Below are 11,793 nucleotides of genomic sequence, written 5' to 3'. Positions count from 1 at the left end.
GTCCGTCTGTCAGACTTCGATGCTATCTCAAAATAAATGAATTTCCAAACTGCCAATCTTTAAGGAAATCTTCTCTTTATTTGAGCACAGCAACCGGATCATGACTCGATGCGGACAAGACTGACCTTTTGCCCCCCAATCCCTCCCTTTCCGATCCCCAATTATCTGCTTCTCATTGGCTATCTTCCAAGTCACTCTACTGACTTCTTGTCTCGTCATTTCACAGGAATGTCCCCCCTCCCTTCATTTCCACGACGACCCAGCTTCAAAGGGATTTAGCAGGCAAAAGTTCAGGGCTTATCTCTCTCCTCTCTATGCCAGCAGTGAGACGCTGACACGATCCTTCTTCTGTCCACCTTACACCAAAGGTAGGCCATACATTTATACAAAACATCTTCAAGGTATTCGGATCACACAGGGGACCACCATAGTCTTCACTAAAGGCACTCTTAAAATTGGCTAGCATGCATTGTAACGGTGTCCTGGGGACACTATTACAACCACCCATCCTAACAACACTACCACTGACCCACGGCGCCTGAAACTCAAAGGTCACCAGTGGAAACTGCAGCGGTTTAACCACCCACACAATCCTAACAGGAGACTTTAACTCGTCTCTGGAGACTTTAGGACACCGCCTTGTCTCCTAGGAGCGTGATCAAACCCCCTCTTCCACCGCAAAGTCAGTGGGCTACCCCTTTTACATATACTTGCCTGCAGGCTTCCTTCCTGGCCACTCGTGGAGATTTCTGAATCTGGTCTGACTTGAGGATCCTTTGACTGGTCTGTTTCGCCAGCGGGTTCACGGCACCTCCTCACCGAAAGATTCCGTAGACTTCAATGGAGTCTTGGTGGCCGGCCAGTGGATTTTCCTTGGGAAGGCATTGGTCTTGCTGGGACAGCCGTCAGGCACAGCAATGGTCTCTGTTCCTCAGTCCCTTCGTGCAAGTCGCCAGAAAATGTTATGGAATGAAAGACTGAAAAACATTCCTGGGTCAGCCAGATACAGTTTATTGCGCAGGTCTCGGCTCGTCACCCAGCCAGCCCAGATTGCAACAAAAGAACCAGACGAAAGAGCCATCCATCCCACGACCGTCATCCCCACATGGTATGCGTAGTTTGGGTCTAACCGCTGGTTGCTCTATGGTCTCCTGCGGTGCCTTGGCCTCTGCAAGCACCTCCTCCGCGGTAGCCTCAAACGCCAGCTCCGACTCTAACCCTCCTGGCACCGTCCCTTCAGCCATGCTCCAAACCGTCAGTCAAAAAGTTAGAAAGAAGAGGGTAGCGCTGACTTTCTCTCAGCTCATCACCCAGCCAGCCCAGATTGCAACAAAAGAACCAGACAAAAGAGTGATTTGCAATGCTTTTTACCTTTGGTCATTTCAGCAACACAGCCAGCAGAAAAGAACAAGCCGGATCTTAAGTGTAAAGTCAGCACTACACGCAGCCACTGTGTGGCGCTATTTATACATATTTCCCCACTCTAACCACCATCTGGCAGTTAAAGGCAAAACCCCTCCCAACAGCAGTTCGGCGGTGAAAAAGCCGGCGCTTCCCTGATGTCATAGGAGAGCGCCGCACCCTCGGTCTCTGCTCCGCGCCGTCCTCTGTGCTGTGTTGCGATGCCCCGAGACCGTGTGACAAGCCACCTCTCATGTGGACCTTTCGAACAGCTGGTAACCTCCTCCCCTCCAGTCCCGTGAGTGGCGAGACCCCACTGGTTGTAATAACCCAATCGGTTTTCCGGACCATGGTTTGGCTGCTGCACATATGGGACATCCTTTTACATATTGATCGATGTCACCTCGCATCCGTGGTCACCAAAATTGCCGTCTGATTAAGTGAAGCGTTTTTAAAAACCCGAAATGTCCTGCTGGTTTCGAATCGTGACATTGACGAAGAATAGTCACCCAAAGACTTTCCGGAACGTATAACCGGTCTCCATTCCACCCTAAGCCATCCCACATGGTTATCAAGGCCTGATTCTGTGCTAACCATGGATCTTGTTGGACGACTGTTTTCAGCTCAGTTAGAAAAGATGGTTCTGATCGAATTGCTGCCGATAGAGTCTGAACAGAGCGACCAGGCGGTATAAGAGCCTCTACTACATCTTCTCGCCTGCTATTGTATTGTGGCATACGGGACAGAGCGTCTGCCAGGAAGTTCCTTCCTGCCGGGACGTATTTCAGTCGGAAGGAAAACCGACAGAAGTATAGCGCCCATCTTAGCTGTTTTGGGGATAACCGTCTTGGTGTTTGCAAGGCCTCTAGATTTTTATGATCCGTCCACACCTCAAACAGGACAGTTGCCCCTTCGAGGAAATGACACCACATCATCAGCGCCCATCGGACAGCGAATGCCTCTTTCTCCCAAATTGCCCACCTCCTCTCCGTGGGACTCAATTTGTGGGAGGTATAGGCACATGGTTGTACACAGCCCTGTTCATCCTTTTGCAGTAGCACCGCCCCCACAGCGACATCGCTAGCGTCCACCTGAATGATGTACTCCCGCGCAGGGTCGGGATGCTTAAGAATCGGTTCCCTTGTAAACAGGTGTTTCAATTGGTCGAAAGCGACTTGACACTCCGTGGTCCAGTTCAACACTTGACCCGGCCTTGGTTTTGCCATGGCTGGTTTAGTCCATAAAAGGTCTGTTAATGGTAGAGCAATACTGGCGAAGGTGGGGATAAACTGACGATAAAAATTTGCAAACCCGAGGAAGCTTTGGAGTTGTTTTCTCATTTTAGGGCTTTGCCAATCCACTATCGCTTGTATTTTTTGCGGATCCATTTCTACACCGTCACCTGATATCCTATATCCTAAGTAGTCGATTTTTGTTTTGTGAAACTCACACTTAGAGAGTTTTACGAACAATTTAGCAGCCAGTAGTTTTTTCAAGACCTCGCGTACCAAAGCAGTATGTTCTTCCATGTCGCGGGTATAGATTAGGATATCATCCAGGTACACCAAAACCCCTCTGTATAAATGGTCATGCAGCACCTCATTAATCAGCTGCATGAACACAGCCGACGCGCCCTGGAGGCCGAACGGTATAACCCGGAACTGATAACTACCCAGAGGACAGTTGAAAGTGGTCTTCCATTCATCCCCTGGTTTAATGCGAACACGATAATAGGCTTCTCATAAATCGAGCTTTGTAAAGATGTGACCAGTTGATAATGTGGCTAGAAGATCTTTCATCAAAGGGAGAGGATACAAATGTTCTACACACAATCCATTCAAATCCCGGAAGTCAACGCAGAGACGCAACCCGCCGTCCTTCTTCTCCCGGAAGAGAACAGGGGCTGCCATACGGGACCTACTGGGGGTGATGAAACCTCTGGCCAAATTCTTATCTATGTACCATCTCAACTCAGCTAATTCCGGTTGTGTCATGGCATACATTCACGGTTTTGGCAATTTGGCTCCAGGTACAAGCTCGATCGCACAGTCAGTGGACCGATGGGGAGGTAATACCTCAAACTCCTCCTCGCTAAACATGGCTGCCAGGTCCTCGTACACACTAGGAAATCCTTTAGTGTTTGAAGACTCTGTTGAGACACTGCTACTGTTCTTGTTCCCTGCTACCAAGGGCGTAGATGGGATAGGGCTCGGGGTGGTCGATTCCAAATCGAGTGGTATTCTGAGCTTCTGAAAAAACCCCTCCCACCAAATGTTAGGCCGCCATTTTTCTAACCATGTCAGTCCCAATATGAGCGGTTCGATCATTGTCTCAATCACAATAAAACGAATGGTTTCTTGGTGGCCTCCTATCTCCAATGATGTCATCTCTGTCACATGGGTGGCGGGCGCCCCCCCCCCAACAATGTGCCGTCCATTTGTTCGAACTTGACCGGGACTCTTAGTCTTCTCACTCTCAGACCTAGAGCATCCACTACAGCCTTACGGATAAGGCACCGGGTACACCCAGTATCGATCAAAGCCCCATACTGGAGACCAGTAGGACAACATGGGTTTCTCAATACCACCGGAATAACAAAGGGATAAACAGGGTCGCTCACCATTGGGTCCTCTGGCTCCTCATCGTCACTGTCTCCCGACACCACTGGAAACCTCTCCACCGCTGATGTTGGGTTGATGTCTCGAGTCTGGGTATTTACAGTCATTTTCGGGCCTTGGAGTGCCTGTGTTCGCTCTGTTGGTTGTCTCGGACGTCCTCTCATGGGGGCTCCAGCAATTGGTTTTTGGGACTGTGGTTGTGGTGGTGGCATGGGGCAATCAGCCACTCTGTGACCCACCTGATTACACCTATAACAACGAAAGATCGGCCTCTGGGCTCTGTCCTGGGACCGACCAGGTGGCACAAAACCCCCAGGAGGATCCCGTACTGTTGGGGGTTTTTCCAGCGGCCTCTCTACCGTGGACCGCTGTTGTCCAAGGGTGGCTTCTGGTTTGGCACGAAACTCTCGGAGGCCCACATCCAACTCTATCGCTGCCTTGAACCAAACAGCTAACCGCGGAGCCAGACCCCGGTACACACAGGCCTGTCTCAGCTCCTGGTCCAACGCCATACAAAATTGCTGCACCAACATTCGTTCTGGCCAGTCCACCAAACGACTGGCAAGCTTCCAGAAGTTTCGTACATAGTCCTTTGCAGGGCCACCCCTTTGTTTGAGTGCAACTAGATCACCTTCCACCACTTGCACACTGGACTCGTCCTCGAAAGTGGAGCGAAGGGCCTCCAAAAACCGTCCTACGTCCACCAGTTCTCTAGCGTGGTTCCGATGCAAGCTGGCCACCCAATCAGCAGCGTCGCCAGTTAACACCGCTGTAATGGCCACAACCATGGCCCATTGGGAGGGGTACCAATGCCCATATTGGTCTAGATAGCTTATCACCTGGCTTAAGAACAACGCCACTCGGTCTGGGCTCCCGTCAAACGTGGCTTGCAATGCAGGAGGACCCCAGATGGGCTGAGGACCCCACATCCCCGGCGCGGGGCCCCACACCGATACCAGATCCGGGGTTCTGCTCGCTCCAGCACTCCTCCGCTCACCTCCTACCCTCCTCTCCGGCTGAGGTCGATCCATCACTGGTCACTGTGTCCTCTTTTCAGCCCCGACCTCTGTCCTCTGTAGCTGCTGTTCTGGGGCCCGACCAATGCTCTCTCCCACAGGCGACCTCTGGTCCCAGGATCCCCCATGGTCATCCACTCGACCTGGTTCCTGTTCCCTCTGGAACTTAGGACTAGCAATGCAAAAATGTGAACTCGAACTGGGCAACCCAGTCTGCTGCCAGGACATGCTTTGTGATGTGTCCAGCCCAGTGGCCCACGGCTGCCAGGCATGGGCATCACGGAAACTCCCCTCCCCAAAGCGGTCCCGAAGGGTATCCATAGTACTGGGTCCGGTTCCGGTAGCAGTAAAACCCTAGTCCCCCTCTTCCTCGTCTGTCCAATGGGGCTCCCTCCAGCCCCGGAAAGACGGACCCATTGGGGGAGGCGTCGGCATCTTGAGGCCTACGAGGGTAGAGCTAGGCCACCAGTCTCCAACAGTTGACTGTCCAAGGCGGCCAGGGTCCTGACCCTGCGTGCCATCCGTCCCATGACCGTCATCCCCACATGGTATGTGTAGTTTGGGTCTAACTGCTGGTTGCTCTATGGTCTCCTGCAGTGCCTTGGCCTCTGCAAGCACCTCCTCTGCGGTAGCCTCAAACGCCAGCTCCGACTCTAACCCTCCTGGCACCGTCCCTTCAGCCATGCTCCAAACCGTCAGTCAAAAAGTTAGAAAGAAGAGGGTAGCGCTGACTTTCTCTCGGCTCGTCACCCAGCCAGCCCGGATTGCAACAAAAGAACCAGACAAAAGAGCGATTTGCAATGCTTTTTACTTTTGGTCATTTCAGCAACACAGCCAGCAGAAAAGAACAAGCCGGATCATAAGTGTAAAGTCAGCACTACATGCAGCCACTGTGTGGCGCTATTTATACATATTTCCCCACTCTAACCACCATCTGGCAGTTAAAGGCAAAACCCCTCCCAACAGCAGTTCGGCGGTGAAAAAGCTGGTGCTTCCCTGATGTCATAGGAGAGCGCTGCGCCCTCGGTCTCTGCTCCGCGCCATCCTCTGTGCTGTGCTGCGACGCCCCGAGACCATGTGACAAGCCGCCTCTCATGTGGACCTTTCGAATAGCTGGTAACCTCCTCCCCTCCAGTCCCGTGAGTGGCGAGACCTGGCTGGAGCTCGACAGCAGGTTCAGAGCCAGATTTGTACCTGAAATTCTGAACCCCGGAAAGCTCTGATACAACTGCTTATATATGTTTCCTAGACAAAGGGTTTGGTGAGCACATGCATTTTTCCATATATGGTTAACATACACTTGTTATATGATAATTGACACTTCCTAATTACTAAACCATTTTTTTCTAGTTTATAAGATTATCTTTAGCTAGACAACCTTCCTTAGTTCTGTAATTACTAATACGGGAGATTTATTGCTGTCCTTAGGTAATAAGTAACTCTTTGTAACATACATGTCCTTGTGTCTTTGACAGTGAGGCCCCTCAGATGTTTTCCATATGGCTGTCCTTCCGTGACAGCTAGGCCTCATCAGAAGATATATTACCAATAATGGGATTTAGCTGATTTTTAATATAATCTCCAAACAAGCACATTTCTCCCTTATAATAATGTGAATAGAGAGGGTCTTTTAGTGTTCATGTAACTGACCCTGTATGATTCCTACTTTATTCACATTAATACATTGGTACACAGGTAAACAAAAACTAGTGGCCACCTCCACCACTGAAGCAGAATTTGTTTGCATGTCTAAAGCTGCCAATAACCTAATCTGGTTCGATGATCTACTCAACGACATCTGGACAGAACCGTCATACCCCATAATCATTCACGAGGACAATAAAGCAGCCATCGAGATATCAAAGGCCGACGCCGTGGGTCAGAGGTCATGACACATAGACATAAAATGTAAACATGTTAGGCAACTCTCTGAAATTGGATTCATCAAGGCCATACATTGTGACACAGAAGAGCAAATGGCAGACATACTCACCAAACCATTGCCACACAAACAGCACGCATATCTCACGTCAAAAGTGTGTGTATATATGTAAATCGCATGTGTATTTGTTTGTAGATATATATGTATTCAGATATTGTAAATATTCCAACAGTTAGACATTTAGAGGGGGTTTTGTCAGGTGAAATGTCTAACTTGTCTGTGTCCCTATTCCCCACTACCCTGCAAGGGTTAACCCAACCACACAACCCATCATCCTCATAGTCCCACCTTACCTTAAGGCCCCTCCCTCTGAGTATAAAAGACCAATCCCACGTGGACACCCAGCAGTTCCAGACACACATCTGCAAGGAAAGGTGAAAGGTCAGTTAAGGATGTGTTCATAGATGTACCTTTGAATAAAAGACTTTGCCAAGGCAGTCATATTGTGCAGAGTGTTATTTGGCTAGATCCATCTAACCTAACATCTCCTTGCACTGCTTCACAGCTCCGGTGGATGGGCTGGCAGTTCCCCAGATAGGGCTACCCAGAGGGTGACGAACCTGGAGCAAAAGTAGAAGAAAAAAGGCTGCGCCTTTTTTCTTCTAGGTGGGGGGTGTTCAAAGAATCCCACGTTGTGCAGATCCACAGAAAGGAGGGAGGTTCACCTGATTCCTGATTGATTCTCATTCCAAGCCTGAAATCTCTCCCAAACTCAAATTGCCTTACCGTTGCCAGAGAAAATTGACCTTCCGAACAAGCAAAGATTCCCCCCTTGATCCGTGAAGAAACAGTCAGGAGAGTTTGTGACAGCTAAACCTCTCCCCCACCCCCCAGTTTGAGCAAAGCTGCCTCCATGAAGCATCGTGCGCTGTCAGCGAAGGGGCATTACTCGCGCTGGGACAACCAGAGGTGAGCCCAGCCCCACTGCCCATGGCAGCTCCTTCCGCAGGTGGATTTTTTTATTTTTTGTTTTTGACGGACCGGATCTCTCCCCACTTAAATCTACTGTATTTTCTTTGTGGAATTTAGCTACCACACATAGATATCAGTCCTGGCGGTGGCCGATGAGGCAGCCTGCCCCTGGAGAGGGAGGCAGGAAGGGCATGCAATGGAATAGAAATAGAGAATGAAATGGGAATAGGAATAGGATGGGATGGGATGGGATGGAATAACAATAGCAATAGGATAAAGTGGGAATGGGAATGGGAATTGGGATGGGATGGGATGGGATGGGATGGAATGGAATGGAAATGGAAAGGAAAGGAATGGAATGGAATGGAATGGAATGGAATGGAATGGAATGGAATGGAATGGAATGGAATTAAATGAGGTATCCCAGTGCACTGCCAGGATTGAAGGGGATCCTGCAGAAGATGCCCCAGGCGAGAGAGAGAGAGAGAGATGGAAAGAGAGAGAGAGAGAGAGAGAGAGAGAGAGAGAGAGAGAGAGAGAGAGAGAGAGAGAGAGAGAGAGAGAGAGAGAGAAGAGAGAGAGAGAGAGAGAGAGAGAGAGAGAGAGAGAGAGAGAGAGAGAGAGAGAGAGAGAGAGAGAGGCTTGTTGATTGTAAGCTGCTTGGGGCTGAGAAGAATTGCTGCAAAATTGAGTATTCTGAAATGGACCACTAAACAACTTAAAAAATGATCTAGTAAAAAGAAAAGCCAACCAAAAGAGCAACATGCAAACAAAAGCAAATAAAACACTCCCAGGAGCAAAACAAATGAAAGTTTCATGTGTGTGTATTGTTTAATGGACTGCTAAATTGGCAAAATGGACTGCTAAATTGGCCATGCCCACCCAGTCACATGGACACCTAGCCACGCCCACCCAGTCACAAGGCCACCTAGCCACGCCCACCCAGGCTGTCCAGCCCCCCAACAGTCTGAGGGACTGTGAATTGGGCCCCTGTTTAAAAAGTTTGAGGACCTCCGCTCTAGACAAAACAGAAGAAATAGCAGCTGGAAATTTCGACCTTGGCTGTATAGAAGAATTGGATACTGTGTGAAAAATTGAGGAGTGACAGTGTTTTACATCTGGGTGGCTGTTTTACTTTCCTTCTCTGCTGGAAGATAGTTTCATATTTGGATTTGACTGTTGCTGCATTGGGTTAATAATTAACAATTGAGAAGAACATTCTAACTGTAAAGAATAAATTGAAGCAAGAAAGAAGAAAAGAGGAGAAATAAGAAAATTATATAGACTTATATTTTGACTAAGTGTATAGCGGTATAAGTGGGGGAGGTATTAGTAATCTTTTAAATTGTCTTAAAATGGAGTTGCAGTTGTATGAAGAGTTACTTTTGATACTCAAAAGCATGCATGAATCTCTAATAGGCAAAAAGAAATGGAAAATCTATTTAAATATATAGAAAAAGAAAATGAAGAGAAGCTGGAAGAGGGAAATTTGAATGAGAAACAAGAAATTAATAATGGTGAAGAGAAAATATTAAAAAATAGAAATCAGATTGAGACCATTATAGAAGAGAGGAAAAGAGGAAAACTCCTCCTAAAAAAGAAACAGGCAAAAGGAAAGACAGGGAAAATCTGGAAGAGACAAGGGAAAGCTTTGGGGAGGGAGGTTCAAACAACACAACAAAAAAAGAGAAATGGAAGTCAGAAGATGAATTGTAATATATATATAAAAATAAAAAAGAGAATTGAGAAGTTAGAGCAAGATAAAGGGTCATGCAAAAAAATATTAGAAAAGAGGATGCTAAAAAGATTTAGAGATGTTGGTTAAAGATGAAGAATGATGGGGTAAAAATAGGCAAATATAAATGAGGTAGATTAATAAATGGGAAAGAGAAAGTAGACAATATAATAAATAGTATTTTTGTTAGTTTTTTAAATTAGAATATAATTTTAATTGTTATAGTAGTGGTAAAAGAGAAGAATTTTAGGATACACTGTGATATTGGCTAGATGAAAGTATTGAAAATGAAATGATAAAGAAATATATAAGTTTTTAAAATCAGAATGGAATTTTAATTGTCATAGTAATGGTAAGAGAGAAGAACTTTAGGATACACTGTGATGACTTCTGGTTGGCTCCGCGAGCCTCGTTGACGCTCCTCTGTGGGCGCCCGATCCCCGGCACCGTAAAAGCTGCCAGAACAGCCGAAAAACAGCTGTCTGGCGGTTTGAAAACCCTCTCCCCGGGCAAAGGGGAGAGAGAAGAGTTGATAGGCGGAGGTAGAGCCCCCCAAGCGCCCTAGGAGAATTCTTGGGGCGCGAAGGGTGAGAGCTCCCTAGAAGCCTGTCAGTCTGCTCCAGACCTGGGATGACTCCGCTATTTAGCAGAGCTAGAAGCCGCGACCAATTCTGCTGTTAACAAGTGTGGAATTTTTAACATCTTCAATTGCTGCAGGCAGAACAAGCCAGGAGAAGTCAGACTGCAAGTATTTACACTTAACTCCAATGTTTATAGCCTCCTTCGGAAGTAACAATTTAGTAATTTGCAACAAAATGGCGATTGTCATTTGAAAGGGCGTGGAAAGTGAAAGTTACAAGAAAGTTTCATTTCGCTGTAGCCTTTTGCCTGGAAAGAACTTTTGTGTTGAGAGAAGGAGGATTTTAAACGTTAATTTATGATTGGGGAAATCTTTTGACTTTGAGGAACTTTTCTTTTTGACTTCTGATTAAAATATAATGACCAATTTAAACTGAAAATGGCCTCAAAACCTGTAAAGACTGTTCCTATTAAAGGAACTGGGAGCGCTGGAAGCTCCCCAGCTCATACTTCTAGATTGCAAGCCTCTGCCCCCCCCAACAGATCCACAGACTTTAACGTTTGAGATGATACAAGAAGCCCTACAAACCACACAGAATAAAATTGCTACTGTGATTAATGAAAAAATTAATGAAACTAATGAAAAAATTAATGAAACTAATGAAAAAATACAGGCTGTTTCAGAGGAGATCTTAACTCGGAATCAGCAAATTAGAGAAGATATACTATTGGCATTTAAATGTTTGGCAGGTGATATTGAAATGATGGATGATAAAGTGGAAGAAATTAAGCAATCCACGGAAATTTTGGATAATAAAATAGGAGAGACCCAAAACAGACTTGAAAGGGCTGAAGTTGATGTAACGATGTTACAATATTGAGATATGGAATTTGCTTTAAGATTCAGAGGAGTGAAGGAGAATAAACAAGAGAATTTGAAAGATGATGTCAGAGGCATTGGCACAGTTGCTGGGGGAGACAAAAACTGAGCTGGGCTGGCAGATTGACAAGGCACATCGTGTCAACTCTTGGGTGGCCAGACAGAAACACTTACCAAGAGACATTGTAATATATTTTACTACAAGGAGAGTACGCAATGAAATTTTACAGGCTACTTTTAAAAACAAACTTCAGGTTGAAGGCCAGGAGGTGATGACAATGAAAGAAATCCCCCCCAAGATGTTGAGAGCCAGAAGGGAGTATGCTTTTCTGGTGGATGAGCTGAGAAAACGCCAACTACAGTATAGATGGAAGGTGCCAGCTGGCCTAGTGGTGACTTATTCGGGAGAGAGATATCGGCTAAACACAATATGGAAAGCAAGAGATTTTTACATCAATGTATTAAAGGCTGGGACACCTAAATCACCAGAAGGACAGACCAGAGCAGCAACAGCTAAGCGTAAGGAAGAATTAAGACAGCAACAACTTCAGATGGCAACCCAAGAAACTACCAAAACAGAAGCTGTGGGAGGAGCAAGACCTAAAGGTCAAATGAGGCAAGATCATCAGAAATTGCTCCAGACGCTTCAGAGGCCCAGAGATGGGAACTAGATTTTTGACTTGGAATGTCAATGGTTTGAATTCTCCACA

The sequence above is a fragment of the Pituophis catenifer genome, unplaced genomic scaffold (genome assembly GCF_029215685.1).
Source record: "Pituophis catenifer annectens isolate HBS135680 unplaced genomic scaffold, rPitCat1.0.hap2 SCAF_5, whole genome shotgun sequence".
NCBI lineage: Eukaryota > Metazoa > Chordata > Lepidosauria > Squamata > Colubridae > Pituophis > Pituophis catenifer.
The sequence above is the reverse complement of the archived record's forward strand: the minus strand, read 5'-3'. Positions refer to the sequence as shown.